The 14,126-nt window shown below is 48.2% G+C and overlaps 1 non-coding gene and 39 pseudogenes across 1 annotated transcript; all 40 read right to left on the reverse strand.

The window, feature by feature from the left end:
- Nucleotides 1-29: 29 nt before the first annotated feature.
- On the reverse strand, nucleotides 30-205 carry LOC143818868 (U2 spliceosomal RNA; annotated as a pseudogene).
- A 177-nt stretch (nucleotides 206-382) lies between these two features.
- On the reverse strand, nucleotides 383-558 carry LOC143760310 (U2 spliceosomal RNA; annotated as a pseudogene).
- A 177-nt stretch (nucleotides 559-735) lies between these two features.
- Nucleotides 736-911, reverse strand: LOC143761973 (U2 spliceosomal RNA; annotated as a pseudogene).
- Nucleotides 912-1,088: 177 nt separating this feature from the next.
- Nucleotides 1,089-1,264, reverse strand: LOC143818869 (U2 spliceosomal RNA; annotated as a pseudogene).
- Nucleotides 1,265-1,441: 177 nt separating this feature from the next.
- Nucleotides 1,442-1,617, reverse strand: LOC143760266 (U2 spliceosomal RNA; annotated as a pseudogene).
- A 177-nt stretch (nucleotides 1,618-1,794) lies between these two features.
- Nucleotides 1,795-1,970, reverse strand: LOC143762098 (U2 spliceosomal RNA; annotated as a pseudogene).
- Nucleotides 1,971-2,147: 177 nt separating this feature from the next.
- On the reverse strand, nucleotides 2,148-2,323 carry LOC143762471 (U2 spliceosomal RNA; annotated as a pseudogene).
- A 177-nt stretch (nucleotides 2,324-2,500) lies between these two features.
- Nucleotides 2,501-2,676, reverse strand: LOC143760959 (U2 spliceosomal RNA; annotated as a pseudogene).
- A 177-nt stretch (nucleotides 2,677-2,853) lies between these two features.
- Nucleotides 2,854-3,029, reverse strand: LOC143759682 (U2 spliceosomal RNA; annotated as a pseudogene).
- A 177-nt stretch (nucleotides 3,030-3,206) lies between these two features.
- LOC143760960 (U2 spliceosomal RNA) lies at nucleotides 3,207-3,382 on the reverse strand (annotated as a pseudogene).
- A 177-nt stretch (nucleotides 3,383-3,559) lies between these two features.
- Nucleotides 3,560-3,735, reverse strand: LOC143762764 (U2 spliceosomal RNA; annotated as a pseudogene).
- A 175-nt stretch (nucleotides 3,736-3,910) lies between these two features.
- On the reverse strand, nucleotides 3,911-4,088 carry LOC143760520 (U2 spliceosomal RNA; annotated as a pseudogene).
- Nucleotides 4,089-4,265: 177 nt separating this feature from the next.
- LOC143760189 (U2 spliceosomal RNA) lies at nucleotides 4,266-4,441 on the reverse strand (annotated as a pseudogene).
- A 174-nt stretch (nucleotides 4,442-4,615) lies between these two features.
- Nucleotides 4,616-4,794, reverse strand: LOC143762643 (U2 spliceosomal RNA; annotated as a pseudogene).
- A 177-nt stretch (nucleotides 4,795-4,971) lies between these two features.
- LOC143759982 (U2 spliceosomal RNA) lies at nucleotides 4,972-5,147 on the reverse strand (annotated as a pseudogene).
- Nucleotides 5,148-5,323: 176 nt separating this feature from the next.
- Nucleotides 5,324-5,500, reverse strand: LOC143762238 (U2 spliceosomal RNA; annotated as a pseudogene).
- A 177-nt stretch (nucleotides 5,501-5,677) lies between these two features.
- On the reverse strand, nucleotides 5,678-5,853 carry LOC143761569 (U2 spliceosomal RNA; annotated as a pseudogene).
- A 177-nt stretch (nucleotides 5,854-6,030) lies between these two features.
- On the reverse strand, nucleotides 6,031-6,206 carry LOC143762099 (U2 spliceosomal RNA; annotated as a pseudogene).
- Nucleotides 6,207-6,383: 177 nt separating this feature from the next.
- On the reverse strand, nucleotides 6,384-6,559 carry LOC143761826 (U2 spliceosomal RNA; annotated as a pseudogene).
- A 177-nt stretch (nucleotides 6,560-6,736) lies between these two features.
- LOC143760961 (U2 spliceosomal RNA) lies at nucleotides 6,737-6,912 on the reverse strand (annotated as a pseudogene).
- Nucleotides 6,913-7,089: 177 nt separating this feature from the next.
- LOC143763801 (U2 spliceosomal RNA) lies at nucleotides 7,090-7,265 on the reverse strand (annotated as a pseudogene).
- Nucleotides 7,266-7,442: 177 nt separating this feature from the next.
- Nucleotides 7,443-7,618, reverse strand: LOC143759670 (U2 spliceosomal RNA; annotated as a pseudogene).
- A 177-nt stretch (nucleotides 7,619-7,795) lies between these two features.
- LOC143763099 (U2 spliceosomal RNA) lies at nucleotides 7,796-7,971 on the reverse strand (annotated as a pseudogene).
- A 176-nt stretch (nucleotides 7,972-8,147) lies between these two features.
- Nucleotides 8,148-8,323, reverse strand: LOC143818784 (U2 spliceosomal RNA; annotated as a pseudogene).
- Nucleotides 8,324-8,500: 177 nt separating this feature from the next.
- On the reverse strand, nucleotides 8,501-8,676 carry LOC143760311 (U2 spliceosomal RNA; annotated as a pseudogene).
- A 177-nt stretch (nucleotides 8,677-8,853) lies between these two features.
- Nucleotides 8,854-9,029, reverse strand: LOC143761974 (U2 spliceosomal RNA; annotated as a pseudogene).
- Nucleotides 9,030-9,206: 177 nt separating this feature from the next.
- Nucleotides 9,207-9,382, reverse strand: LOC143762830 (U2 spliceosomal RNA; annotated as a pseudogene).
- A 177-nt stretch (nucleotides 9,383-9,559) lies between these two features.
- LOC143760962 (U2 spliceosomal RNA) lies at nucleotides 9,560-9,735 on the reverse strand (annotated as a pseudogene).
- Nucleotides 9,736-9,912: 177 nt separating this feature from the next.
- On the reverse strand, nucleotides 9,913-10,088 carry LOC143763813 (U2 spliceosomal RNA; annotated as a pseudogene).
- Nucleotides 10,089-10,265: 177 nt separating this feature from the next.
- Nucleotides 10,266-10,441, reverse strand: LOC143762841 (U2 spliceosomal RNA; annotated as a pseudogene).
- Nucleotides 10,442-10,606: 165 nt separating this feature from the next.
- LOC143818814 (U2 spliceosomal RNA) lies at nucleotides 10,607-10,794 on the reverse strand. Its single transcript, XR_013224687.1, has one exon. It is a non-coding gene; the product is annotated as a U2 spliceosomal RNA (small nuclear RNA).
- Nucleotides 10,795-10,971: 177 nt separating this feature from the next.
- LOC143763826 (U2 spliceosomal RNA) lies at nucleotides 10,972-11,147 on the reverse strand (annotated as a pseudogene).
- A 177-nt stretch (nucleotides 11,148-11,324) lies between these two features.
- Nucleotides 11,325-11,500, reverse strand: LOC143761091 (U2 spliceosomal RNA; annotated as a pseudogene).
- Nucleotides 11,501-11,677: 177 nt separating this feature from the next.
- LOC143759983 (U2 spliceosomal RNA) lies at nucleotides 11,678-11,853 on the reverse strand (annotated as a pseudogene).
- A 176-nt stretch (nucleotides 11,854-12,029) lies between these two features.
- On the reverse strand, nucleotides 12,030-12,206 carry LOC143762333 (U2 spliceosomal RNA; annotated as a pseudogene).
- Nucleotides 12,207-12,383: 177 nt separating this feature from the next.
- Nucleotides 12,384-12,559, reverse strand: LOC143761571 (U2 spliceosomal RNA; annotated as a pseudogene).
- Nucleotides 12,560-12,736: 177 nt separating this feature from the next.
- LOC143762100 (U2 spliceosomal RNA) lies at nucleotides 12,737-12,912 on the reverse strand (annotated as a pseudogene).
- Nucleotides 12,913-13,089: 177 nt separating this feature from the next.
- On the reverse strand, nucleotides 13,090-13,265 carry LOC143761827 (U2 spliceosomal RNA; annotated as a pseudogene).
- A 177-nt stretch (nucleotides 13,266-13,442) lies between these two features.
- On the reverse strand, nucleotides 13,443-13,618 carry LOC143762376 (U2 spliceosomal RNA; annotated as a pseudogene).
- Nucleotides 13,619-13,793: 175 nt separating this feature from the next.
- Nucleotides 13,794-13,971, reverse strand: LOC143818956 (U2 spliceosomal RNA; annotated as a pseudogene).
- Between the last annotated feature and the right edge of the window lie 155 nt (nucleotides 13,972-14,126).

The following is a 14,126-nucleotide window of genomic DNA, read 5'->3' on the forward strand; positions in this document are numbered from 1 at the left end:
AGCTGTGCACAACGCGTTTTGAATCTGCATAACCACACCCTCCATCCCCATTGTGACAGCACATGAAGGTTCCGTGCGACAAAGCAAGCTCCATTTCCAGCTCCCTATTCCAAAAATCTATTTAATATATGGTCCCCAAATAGGGGACGTATCAGATAAGAACAGACACTACGCTTGATCTTGAGCCATTTGGCCGAGAAGCGATGATCAGAAATGGTTTGCCACTTGGGCCGCACCAAGGCCTACAACCGAAACCCACTGTGGAGACATAGCAAAAGATTGCCGCAGGGAAGACATTTTCCAGAAACTCTGGAAGTTCTGTAGATGATAGTTCTGCGGTGTGCGTGTGTTCAAGCTGTGCACAACGCGTTTTGAATCTGCATAACCACACCCTCCATCCCCATTGTGACAGCACGTGAAGGTTCCGTGCGACAAAGCAAGCTCCATTTCCAACTCCCTATTCCAAAAATCTATTTAATATATGGTCCCCAAATAGGGGACGTATCAGATAAGAACAGACACTACGCTTGATCTTGAGCCATTTGGCCGAGAAGCGATGATCAGAAATGGTTTGCCACTTGGGCCGCACCAAGGCCTACAACCGAAACCCACTGTGGAGACATAGCAAAAGATTGCCGCAGGGAAGACATTTTCCAGAAACTCTGGAAGTTCTGTAGATGATAGTTCTGCGGTGTGCGTGTGTTCAAGCTGTGCACAACGCGTTTTGAATCTGCATAACCACACCCTCCATCCCCATTGTGACAGCACGTGAAGGTTCCGTGCGACAAAGCAAGCTCCATTTCCAGCTCCCTATTCCAAAAATCTATTTAATATATGGTCCCCAAATAGGGGACATATCAGATAAGAGCAGACACTACGCTTGATCTTGAGCCATTTGGCCAAGAAGCGATGATCAGAAATGGTTTGCCACTTGGGCCGCACCAAGGCCTACAACCGAAACCCACTGTGGAGACATAGCAAAAGATTGCCGCAGGGAAGACATTTTCCAGAAACTCTGGAAGCTCTGTCGATGACAGTTCTGCGGTGTGCGTGTGTTCAAGCTGTGCACAACGCGTTTTGAATCTGCATAACCACACCCTCCATCCCCATTGTGACAGCACATGAAGGTTCCGTGCGACAAAGCAAGCTCCATTTCCAGCTCCCTATTCCAAAAATCTATTTAATATATGGTCCCCAAATAGGGGACGTATCAGATAAGAACAGACACTACGCTTGATCTTGAGCCATTTGGCCGAGAAGCGATGATCAGAAATGGTTTGCCACTTGGGCCGCACCAAGGCCTACAACCGAAACCCACTGTGGAGACATAGCAAAAGATTGCCGCAGGGAAGACATTTTCCAGAAACTCTGGAAGTTCTGTAGATGATAGTTCTGCGGTGTGCGTGTGTTCAAGCTGTGCACAACACGTTTTGAATCTGCATAACCACACCCTCCATCCCCATTGTGACAGCACGTGAAGGTTCCGTGCGACAAAGCAAGCTCCATTTCCAACTCCCTATTCCAAAAATCTATTTAATATATGGTCCCCAAATAGGGGACGTATCAGATAAGAACAGACACTACGCTTGATCTTGAGCCATTTGGCCGAGAAGCGATGATCAGAAATGGTTTGCCAATTGGGCCGCACCAAGGCCTACAACCGAAACCCACTGTGGAGACATAGCAAAAGATTGCCGCAGGGAAGACATTTTCCAGAAACTCTGGAAGCTCTGTAGATGACAGTTCTGCGGTGTGCATGTGTTCAAGCTGTGCACAACGCGTTTTGAATCTGCATAACCACACCCTCCATCCCCATTGTGACAGCACGTGAAGGTTCCGTGCGACAAAGCAAGCTCCATTGCCAGCTCCCTATTCCAAAAATCCATTTAATATATGGTCCCCAAATAGGGGACGTATCAGATAAGAACAGACTCTACGCTTGATCTTGAGCCATTTGGCCGAGAAGCGATGATCAGAAATGGTTTGCCATTTGGGCCGCACCAAGGCCTACAACCGAAACCCACTGTGGAGACATAGCAAAAGATTGCCGCAGGGAAGACATTTTCCAGAAACTCTGGAAGCTCTGTCGATGACAGTTCTGCGGTGTGCGTGTGTTCAAGCTGTGCACAACGCGTTTTGAATCTGCATAACCACACCCTCCATCCCCATTGTGACAGCACGTGAAGGTTCCGTGCGACAAAGCAAGCTCCATTTCCAGCTCCCTATTCCAAAAATCTATTTAATATATGGTCCCCAAATAGGGGACGTATCAGATGAGAACAGACACTACGCTTGATCTTGAGCCATTTGGCCGAGAAGCGATGATCAGAAATGGTTTGCCACTTGGGCCGCACCAAGGCCTACAACCGAAACCCACTGTGGAGACATAGCAAAAGATTGCCGCAGGGAAGACATTTTCCAAAAACTCTGGAAGCTCTGTAGATGACAGTTCTGCGGTGTGCGTGTGTTCAAGCTGTGCACAACGCGTTTTGAATCTGCATAACCACACCCTCCATCCCCATTGTGACAGCACGTGAAGGTTCCGTGTGACAAAGCAAGCTCCATTTCCAGCTCCCTATTCCAAAAATCCATTTAATATATGGTCCCCAAATAGGGGACGTATCAGATAAGAACAGACACTACGCTTGATCTTGAGCCATTTGGCCGAGAAGCGATGATCAGAAATGGTTTGCCACTTGGGCCGCACCAAGGCCTAAAACCGAAACCCACTGTGGAGACATAGCAAAAGATTGCCGCAGGGAAGACATTTTCCAGAAACTCTGGAAGCTCTGTCGATGACAGTTCTGCGGTGTGCGTGTGTTCAAGCTGTGCACAACGCGTTTTGAATCTGCATAACCACACCCTCCATCCCCATTGTGACAGCACGTGAAGGTTCCGTGCGACAAAGCAAGCTCCATTTCCAGCTCCCTATTCCAAAAATCTATTTAATATATGGTCCCCAAATAGGGGACGTATCAGATAAGAACAGACACTACGCTTGATCTTGAGCCATTTGGCCGAGAAGCGATGATCAGAAATGGTTTGCCACTTGGGCCGCACCAAGGCCTACAACCGAAACCCACTGTGGAGACATAGCAAAAGATTGCCGCAGGGAAGACATTTTCCAGAAACTCTGGAAGCTCTGTCGATGACAGTTCTGCAGTGTGCGTGTGTTCAAGCTGTGCACAACGCGTTTTGAATCTGCATAACCACACCCTCCATCCCCATTGTGACAGCACGTGAAGGTTCCGTGTGACAAAGCAAGCTCCATTTCCAGCTCCCTATTCCAAAAATCCATTTAATATATGGTCCCCAAATAGGGGACGTATCAGATAAGAACAGACACTACGCTTGATCTTGAGCCATTTGGCCGAGAAGCGATGATCAGAAATGGTTTGCCACTTGGGCCGCACCAAGGCCTACAACCGAAACCCACTGTGGAGACATAGCAAAAGATTGCCGCAGGGAAGACATTTTCCAGAAACTCTGGAGGTTCTGTAGATGATAGTTCTGCGGTGTGCGTGTGTTCAAGCTGTGCACAACGCGTTTTGAATCTGCATAACCACACCCTCCATCCCCATTGTGACAGCACGTGAAGGTTCCGTGCGACAAAGCATGCTCCATTTCCAGCTCCCTATTCCAAAAATCTATTTAATATATGGTCCCCAAATAGGGGACATATCAGATAAGAGCAGACACTACGCTTGATCTTGAGCCATTTGGCCAAGAAGCGATGATCAGAAATGGTTTGCCACTTGGGCCGCACCAAGGCCTACAACCGAAACCCACTGTGGAGACATAGCAAAAGATTGCCGCAGGGAAGACATTTTCCAGAAACTCTGGAAGCTCTGTCGATGACAGTTCTGCGGTGTGCGTGTGTTCAAGCTGTGCACAACGCGTTTTGAATCTGCATAACCACACCCTCCATCCCCATTGTGACAGCATGTGAAGGTTCCGTCCGACGAAGCAAGCTCCATTTCCAGCTCCGTTTTCCAAAAATCCATTTAATATATGGTCCCCAAATAGGGGACGTATCAGATAAGAACAGACACTACGCTTGATCTTGAGCCATTTGGCAGAGAAGCGATGATCAGAAATGGTTTGCCACTTAGGCCTCACCAAGGCCTACAACCGTAACCCACTGTGGAGACATAGCAAAAGATTGCCGCAGGGAAGACATTTTCCAGAAACCCTGGAAGCTCTGTAGATGACAGTTCTGCGGTGTGCGTGTGTTCAAGCTGTGCACAACGCATTTTGAATCTGCATAACCACACCCTCCATCCTCATTGTGACAGCACGTGAAGGTTCTGTGCGACAAAGCAAGCTCCATTTCCAGCTCCCTATTCCAAAAATCTATTTAATATATGGTCCCCAAATAGGGGACGTATCAGATAAGAACAGACACTACGCTTGATCTTGAGCCATTTGGCCGAGAAACGATGATCAGAAATGGTTTGCCACTTGGGCCGCACCAAGGCCTACAACCGAAACCCACTGTGGAGACATAGCAAAAGATTGCCGCAGGGAAGACATTTTCCAGAAACTCTGGAAGCTTTGTCGATGACAGTTCTGCGGTGTGCGTGTGTTCAAGCTGTGCACAACGCGTTTTGAATCTGCATAATCACACCCTCCATCCCCATTGTGACAGCACGTGAAGGTTCCGTGTGACAAAGCAAGCTCCATTTCCAGCTCCCTATTCCAAAAATCCATTTAATATATGGTCCCCAAATAGGGGACGTATCCGAGAAGAACAGACACTACGCTTGATCTTGAGCCATTTGGCCGAGAAGCGATGATCAGAAATGGTTTGCCACTTGGGCCGCCCCAAGGCCTACAACTGAAACCCACTGTGGAGACATAGCAAAAGATTGCCGCAGGGAAGACATTTTCCAGAAACTCTGGAAGCTCTGTAGATGACAGTTCTGCGGTGTGCGTGTGTTCAAGCTGTGCACAACGCGTTTTGAATCTGCATAACCACACCCTCCATCCCCATTGTGACAGCACGTGAAGGTTCCGTGCGACAAAGCAAGCTCCATTTCCAGCTCCCTATTCCAAAAATCCATTTAATATATGGTCCCCAAATAGGGGACGTATCAGATAAGAACAGACACTACGCTTGATCTTGAGCCATTTGGCCGAGAAGCGATGATCAGAAATGGTGTGCCACTTGGGCCGCACCAAGGCCTACAACCGAAACCCACTGTGGAGACATAGCAAAAGATTGCCGCAGGGAAGACATTTTCCAGAAACTCTGGAAGTTCTGTAGATGACAGTTCTGCGGTGTGCGTGTGTTCAAGCTGTGCACAACGCGTTTTGAATCTGCATAACCACACCCTCCATCCCCATTGTGACAGCAAGTGAAGGTTCCGTGCGACAAAGCAAGCTCCATTTCCAGTTCCCTATTCCAAAAATCTATTTAATATATGGTCCCCAAATAGGGTACGTATCAGATAAGAACAGACACTACGCTTGATCTTGAGCCATTTGGCCGAGAAGCGATGATCAGAAATGGTTTGCCACTTGGGCCGCACCAAGGCCTACAACCGAAACCCACTGTGGAGACATAGCAAAAGATTGCCGCAGGGAAGACATTTTCCAGAAACTCTGGAAGCTCTGTAGATGACAGTTCTGCGGTGTGCGTGTGTTCAAGCTGTGCACAACGCGTTTTGAATCTGCATAACCACACCCTCCATCCCCATTGTGACAGCACGTGAAGGTTCCGTGCGACAAAGCAAGCTCCATTTCCAGCTCCCTATTCCAAAAATCCATTTAATATATGGTCCCCAAATAGGGGACGTATCAGATAAGAACAGACTCTACGCTTGATCTTGAGCCATTTGGCCGAGAAGCGATGATCAGAAATGGTTTGCCACTTGGGCCGCACCAAGGCCTACAACCGAAACCCACTGTGGAGACATAGCAAAAGATTGCCGCAGGGAAGACATTTTCCAGAAACTTTGGAAGCTCTGTAGATGACAGTTCTGCGGTGTGCGTGTGTTCAAGCTGTATACAACGCGTTTCGAATCTGCATAACCACACCCTCCATCCCCATTGTGACAGCACGTGAAGGTTCCGTGCGACAAAGCAAGCTCCATTGCCAGCTCCCTATTCCAAAAATCCATTTAATATATGGTCCCCAAATAGGGGACGTATCAGATAAGAACAGACTCTACGCTTGATCTTGAGCCATTTGGCCGAGAAGCGATGATCAGAAATGGTTTGCCATTTGGGCCGCACCAAGGCCTACAACCGAAACCCACTGTGGAGACATAGCAAAAGATTGCCGCAGGGAAGACATTTTCCAGAAACTCTGGAAGCTCTGTAGATGACAGTTCTGCGGTGTGCGTGTGTTCAAGCTGTGCACAACGCGTTTTGAATCTGCATAACCACACCCTCCATCCCCATTGTGACAGCACGTGAAGGTTCCGTGCGACAAAGCAAGCTCCATTTCCAGCATCCTATTCCAAAAATCCATTTAATATATGGTCCCCAAATAGGGGACGTATCAGATAAGAACAGACTCTACGCTTGATCTTGAGCCATTTGGCCGAGAAGCGATGATCAGAAATGGTTTGCCACTTGGGCCGCACCAAGGCCTACAACCGAAACCCACTGTGGAGACTTAGCAAAAGATTGCCGCAGGGAAGACATTTTCCAGAAACTCTGGAAGCTCTGTAGATGACAGTTCTGCGGTGTGCGTGTGTTCAAGCTGTGCACAACGCGTTTCGAATCTGCATAACCACACCCTCCATCCCCATTGTGACAGCACGTGAAGGTTCCGTGTGACAAAGCAAGCTCCATTTCCAGCTCCCTATTCCAAAAATCCATTTAATATATGGTCCCCAAATAGGGGACGTATCAGATAAGAACAGACACTACGCTTGATCTTGAGCCATTTGGCCGAGAAGCGATGATCAGAAATGGTTTGCCACTTGGGCCGCACCAAGGCCTACAACCGAAACCCACTGTGGAGACATAGCAAAAGATTGCCGCAGGGAAGACATTTTCCAGAAACTCTGGAAGCTCTGTCGATGACAGTTCTGTGGTGTGCGTGTGTTCAAGCTGTGCACAACGCGTTTTGAATCTGCATAACCACACCCTCCATCCCCATTGTGACAGCACGTGAAGGTTCCGTGCGACGAAGCAAGCTCCATTTCCAGCTCCCTATTCCAAAAATCCATTTAATATATGGTCCCCAAATAGGGGACGTATCAGATAAGAACAGACACTACGCTTGATCTTGAGCCATTTGGCCGAGAAGCGATGATCAGAAATGGTTTGCCACTTGGGCCACACCAAGGCCTACAACCGAAACCCACTGTGGAGACATAGCAAAAGATTGCCGCAGGGAAGACATTTTCCAGAAACTCTGGAAGCTCTGTAGATGACAGTTCTGCTGTGTGCGTGTGTTCAAGCTGTGCACAACGCGTTTTGAATCTGCATAACCACACCCTCCATCCCCATTGTGACAGCACGTGAAGGTTCAGTGCGACAAAGCAAGCTCCATTTCCAGCTCCCTATTCCAAAAATCTATTTAATATATGGTCCCCAAATAGGGGACGTATCAGATAAGAACAGACACTACACTTGATCTTGAGCCATTTGGCCGAGAAGCGATGATCAGAAATGGTTTGCCACTTGGGCCGCACCAAGGCCTACAACCGAAACCCACTGTGGAGACATAGCAAAAGATTGCCGCAGGGAAGACATTTTCCAAAAACTCTGGAAGCTCTGTAGATGACAGTTCTGCGGTGTGCGTGTGTTCAAGCTGTGCACAACGCGTTTTGAATCTGCATAACCACACCCTCCATCCCCATTGTGACAGCACGTGAAGGTTCCGTGTGACAAAGCAAGCTCCATTTCCAGCTCCCTATTCCAAAAATCCATTTAATATATGGTCCCCAAATAGGGGACGTATCAGATAAGAACAGACACTACGCTTAAACTTGAGCCATTTGGCCGAGAAGCGATGATCAGAAATGGGTTGCCACTTGGGCCGCACCAAGGCCTAAAACCGAAACCCACTGTGGAGACATAGCAAAAGATTGCTGCAGGGAAGACATTTTCCAGAAACTCTGGAAGCTCTGTCGATGACAGTTCTGCGGTGTGCGTGTGTTCAAGCTGTGCACAACGCGTTTTGAATCTGCATACCACACCCTCCATCCCCATTGTGACAGCACATGAAGGTTCCGTGCGACAAAGCAAGCTCCATTTCCAGCTCCCTATTCCAAAAATCTATTTAATATATGGTCCCCAAATAGGGGACGTATCAGATAAGAACAGACACTACGCTTGATCTTGAGCCATTTGGCCGAGAAGCGATGATCAGAAATGGTTTGCCACTTGGGCCGCACCAAGGCCTACAACCGAAACCCACTGTGGAGACATAGCAAAAGATTGCCGCAGGGAAGACATTTTCCAGAAACTCTGGAAGTTCTGTAGATGATAGTTCTGCGGTGTGCGTGTGTTCAAGCTGTGCACAACGCGTTTTGAATCTGCATAACCACACCCTCCATCCCCATTGTGACAGCACGTGAAGGTTCCGTGCGACAAAGCAAGCTCCATTTCCAACTCCCTATTCCAAAAATCTATTTAATATATGGTCCCCAAATAGGGGACGTATCAGATAAGAACAGACACTACGCTTGATCTTGAGCCATTTGGCCGAGAAGCGATGATCAGAAATGGTTTGCCACTTGGGCCGCACCAAGGCCTACAACCGAAACCCACTGTGGAGACATAGCAAAAGATTGCCGCAGGGAAGACATTTTCCAGAAACTCTGGAAGTTCTGTAGATGATAGTTCTGCGGTGTGCGTGTGTTCAAGCTGTGCACAACGCGTTTTGAATCTGCATAACCACACCCTCCATCCCCATTGTGACAGCACGTGAAGGTTCCGTGCGACAAAGCAAGCTCCATTTCCAGCTCCCTATTCCAAAAATCTATTTAATATATGGTCCCCAAATAGGGGACATATCAGATAAGAGCAGACACTACGCTTGATCTTGAGCCATTTGGCCAAGAAGCGATGATCAGAAATGGTTTGCCACTTGGGCCGCACCAAGGCCTACAACCGAAACCCACTGTGGAGACATAGCAAAAGATTGCCGCAGGGAAGACATTTTCCAGAAACTCTGGAAGCTCTGTCGATGACAGTTCTGCGGTGTGCGTGTGTTCAAGCTGTGCACAACGCGTTTTGAATCTGCAAAACCACACCCTCCATCCCCATTGTGACAGCACATGAAGGTTCCGTGCGACAAAGCAAGCTCCATTTCCAGCTCCCTATTCCAAAAATCTATTTAATATATGGTCCCCAAATAGGGGACGTATCAGATAAGAACAGACACTACGCTTGATCTTGAGCCATTTGGCCGAGAAGCGATGATCAGAAATGGTTTGCCACTTGGGCCGCACCAAGGCCTACAACCGAAACCCACTGTGGAGACATAGCAAAAGATTGCCGCAGGGAAGACATTTTCCAGAAACTCTGGAAGTTCTGTAGATGATAGTTCTGCGGTGTGCGTGTGTTCAAGCTGTGCACAACGCGTTTTGAATCTGCATAACCACACCCTCCATCCCCATTGTGACAGCACGTGAAGGTTCCGTGTGACAAAGCAAGCTCCATTTCCAGCTCCCTATTCCAAAAATCCATTTAATATATGGTCCCCAAATAGGGGACGTATCAGATAAGAACAGACACTACGCTTGATCTTGAGCCATTTGGCCGAGAAGCGATGATCAGAAATGGTTTGCCACTTGGGCCGCACCAAGGCCTACAACCGAAACCCACTGTGGAGACATAGCAAAAGATTGCCGCAGGGAAGACATTTTCCAGAAACTCTGGAAGCTCTGTAGATGACAGTTCTGCGGTGTGCGTGTGTTCAAGCTGTGCACAACGCGTTTTGAATCTGCATAACCACACCCTCCATCCCCATTGTGACAGCACGTGAAGGTTCCGTGCGACGAAGCAAGCTCCATTTCCAGCTCCCTATTCCAAAAATCCATTTAATATATGGTCCCCAAATAGGGGACGTATCAGATAAGAACAGACACTACGCTTGATCTTGAGCCATTTGGCCGAGAAGCGATGATCAGAAATGGTTTGCCACTTGGGCCACACCAAGGCCTACAACCGAAACCCACTGTGGAGACATAGCAAAAGATTGCCGCAGGGAAGACATTTTCCAGAAACTCTGGAAGCTCTGTCGATGACAGTTCTGCGGTGTGCGTGTGTTCAAGCTGTGCACAACGCGTTTTGAATCTGCAAAACCACACCCTCCATCCCCATTGTGACAGCACATGAAGGTTCCGTGCGACAAAGCAAGCTCCATTTCCAGCTCCCTATTCCAAAAATCTATTTAATATATGGTCCCCAAATAGGGGACGTATCAGATAAGAACAGACACTACGCTTGATCTTGAGCCATTTGGCCGAGAAGCGATGATCAGAAATGGTTTGCCACTTGGGCCGCACCAAGGCCTACAACTGAAACCCACTGTGGAGACATAGCAAAAGATTGCCGCAGGGAAGACATTTTCCAGAAACTCTGGAAGTTCTGTAGATGATAGTTCTGCGGTGTGCGTGTGTTCAAGCTGTGCACAACGCGTTTTGAATCTGCATAACCACACCCTCCATCCCCATTGTGACAGCACGTGAAGCTTCCGTGTGACAAAGCAAGCTCCATTTCCAGCTCCCTATTCCAAAAATCCATTTAATATATGGTCCCCAAATAGGGGACGTATCAGATAAGAACAGACACTACGCTTGATCTTGAGCCATTTGGCCGAGAAGCGATGATCAGAAATGGTTTGCCACTTGGGCCGCACCAAGGCCTACAACCGAAACCCACTGTGGAGACATAGCAAAAGATTGCCGCAGGGAAGACATTTTCCAGAAACTCTGGAAGCTCTGTAGATGACAGTTCTGCGGTGTGCGTGTGTTCAAGCTGTGCACAACGCGTTTTGAATCTGCATAACCACACCCTCCATCCCCATTGTGACAGCACGTGAAGGTTCCGTGCGACGAAGCAAGCTCCATTTCCAGCTCCCTATTCCAAAAATCCATTTAATATATGGTCCCCAAATAGGGGACGTATCAGATAAGAACAGACACTACGCTTGATCTTGAGCCATTTGGCCGAGAAGCGATGATCAGAAATGGTTTGCCACTTGGGCCACACCAAGGCCTACAACCGAAACCCACTGTGGAGACATAGCAAAAGATTGCCGCAGGGAAGACATTTTCCAGAAACTCTGGAAGCTCTGTAGATGACAGTTCTGCGGTGTGCGTGTGTTCAAGCTGTGCACAACGCGTTTTGAATCTGCATAACCACACCCTCCATCCCCATTGTGACAGCACGTGAAGGTTCCGTGCGACAAAGCAAGCTCCATTTCCAGCTCCCTATTCCAAAAATCTATTTAATATATGGTCCCCAAATAGGGGACGTATCAGATAAGAACAGACACTACACTTGATCTTGAGCCATTTGGCCGAGAAGCGATGATCAGAAATGGTTTGCCACTTGGGCCGCCCCAAGGCCTACAACTGAAACCCACTCTGGAGACATAGCAAAAGATTGCCGCAGGGAAGACATTTTCCAGAAACTCTGGAAGCTCTGTAGATGACAGTTCTGCGGTGTGCGTGTGTTCAAGCTGTGCACAACGCGTTTTGAATCTGCATAACCACACCCTCCATCCCCATTGTGACAGCACGTGAAGGTTCCGTGCGACAAAGCAAGCTCCATTTCCAGCTCCCTATTCCAAAAATCCATTTAATATATGGTCCCCAAATAGGGGACGTATCAGATAAGAACAGACACTACGCTTGATCTTGAGCCATTTGGCCGAGAAGCGATGATCAGAAATGGTGTGCCACTTGGGCCGCACCAAGGCCTACAACCGAAACCCACTGTGGAGACATAGCAAAAGATTGCCGCAGGGAAGACATTTTCCAGAAACTCTGGAAGTTCTGTAGATGACAGTTCTGCGGTGTGCGTGTGTTCAAGCTGTGCACAACACGTTTTGAATCTGCATAACCACACCCTCCATCCCCATTGTGACAGCAAGTGAAGGTTCCGTGCGACAAAGCAAGCTCCATTTCCAGTTCCCTATTCCAAAAATCTATTTAATATATGGTCCCCAAATAGGGTACGTATCAGATAAGAACAGACACTACGCTTGATCTTGAGCCATTTGGCCAAGAAGCGATGATGAGAAATGGTTTGCCACTTGGGCCGCACCAAGGCCTACAACCGAAACCCACTGTGGAGACATAGCAAAAGATTGCCGCAGGGAAGACATTTTCCAGAAACTCTGGAAGCTCTGTAGATGACAGTTCTGCGGTGTGCGTGTGTTCAAGCTGTGCACAACGCGTTTTGAATCTGCATAACCACACCCTCCATCCCCATTGTGACAGCACGTGAAGGTTCCGTGCGACAAAGCAAGCTCCATTTCCAGCTCCCTATTCCAAAAATCCATTTAATATATGGTCCCCAAATAGGGGACGTATCAGATAAGAACAGACTCTACGCTTGATCTTGAGCCATTTGGCCGAGAAGCGATGATCAGAAATGGTTTGCCACTTGGGCCGCACCAAGGCCTACAACCGAAACCCACTGTGGAGACATAGCAAAAGATTGCCGCAGGGAAGACATTTTCCAGAAACTTTGGAAGCTCTGTAGATGACAGTTCTGCGGTGTGCGTGTGTTCAAGCTGTATACAACGCGTTTCGAATCTGCATAACCACACCCTCCATCCCCATTGTGACAGCACGTGAAGGTTCCGTGCGACAAAGCAAGCTCCATTGCCAGCTCCCTATTCCAAAAATCCATTTAATATATGGTCCCCAAATAGGGGACGTATCAGATAAGAACAGACTCTACGCTTGATCTTGAGCCATTTGGCCGAGAAGCGATGATCAGAAATGGTTTGCCATTTGGGCCGCACCAAGGCCTACAACCGAAACCCACTGTGGAGACATAGCAAAAGATTGCCGCAGGGAAGACATTTTCCAGAAACTCTGGAAGCTCTGTAGATGACAGTTCTGCGGTGTGCGTGTGTTCAAGCTGTGCACAACGCGTTTTGAATCTGCATAACCACACCCTCCATCCCCATTGTGACAGCACGTGAAGGTTCCGTGCGACAAAGCAAGCTCCATTTCCAGCATCCTATTCCAAAAATCCATTTAATATATGGTCCCCAAATAGGGGACGTATCAGATAAGAACAGACTCTACGCTTGATCTTGAGCCATTTGGCCGAGAAGCGATGATCAGAAATGGTTTGCCACTTGGGCCGCACCAAGGCCTACAACCGAAACCCACTGTGGAGACTTAGCAAAAGATTGCCGCAGGGAAGACATTTTCCAGAAACTCTGGAAGCTCTGTAGATGACAGTTCTGCGGTGTGCGTGTGTTCAAGCTGTGCACAACGCGTTTCGAATCTGCATAACCACACCCTCCATCCCCATTGTGACAGCACGTGAAGGTTCCGTGTGACAAAGCAAGCTCCATTTCCAGCTCCCTATTCCAAAAATCCATTTATTATATGGTCCCCAAATAGGGGACGTATCAGATAAGAACAGACACTACGCTTGATCTTGAGCCATTTGGCCGAGAAGCGATGATCAGAAATGGTTTGCCACTTGGGCCGCACCAAGGCCTACAACCGAAACCCACTGTGGAGACATAGCAAAAGATTGCCGCAGGGAAGACATTTTCCAGAAACTCTGGAAGCTCTGTCGATGACAGTTCTGTGGTGTGCGTGTGTTCAAGCTGTGCACAACGCGTTTTGAATCTGCATAACCACACTCTCCATCCCCATTGTGACAGCACGTGAAGGTTCCGTGCGACAAAGCAAGCTCCATTTCCAGCTCCCTATTCCAAAAATCCATTTAATATATGGTCCCCAAATAGGGGACGTATCAGATAAGAACAGACACTACGCTTGATCTTGAGCCATTTGGCCGAGAAGCGATGATCAGAAATGGTTTGCCACTTGGGCCACACCAAGGCCTACAACCGAAACCCACTGTGGAGACATAGCAAAAGATTGCCGCAGGGAAGACATTTTCCAGAAACTCTGGAAGCTCTGTAGATGACAGTTCTGCGGTTTGCGTGTGTTCAAGCTGTG

The sequence above is a fragment of the Ranitomeya variabilis genome, chromosome 3 (assembly GCF_051348905.1).
Source record: "Ranitomeya variabilis isolate aRanVar5 chromosome 3, aRanVar5.hap1, whole genome shotgun sequence".
NCBI classification, from domain to species: domain Eukaryota; kingdom Metazoa; phylum Chordata; class Amphibia; order Anura; family Dendrobatidae; genus Ranitomeya; species Ranitomeya variabilis.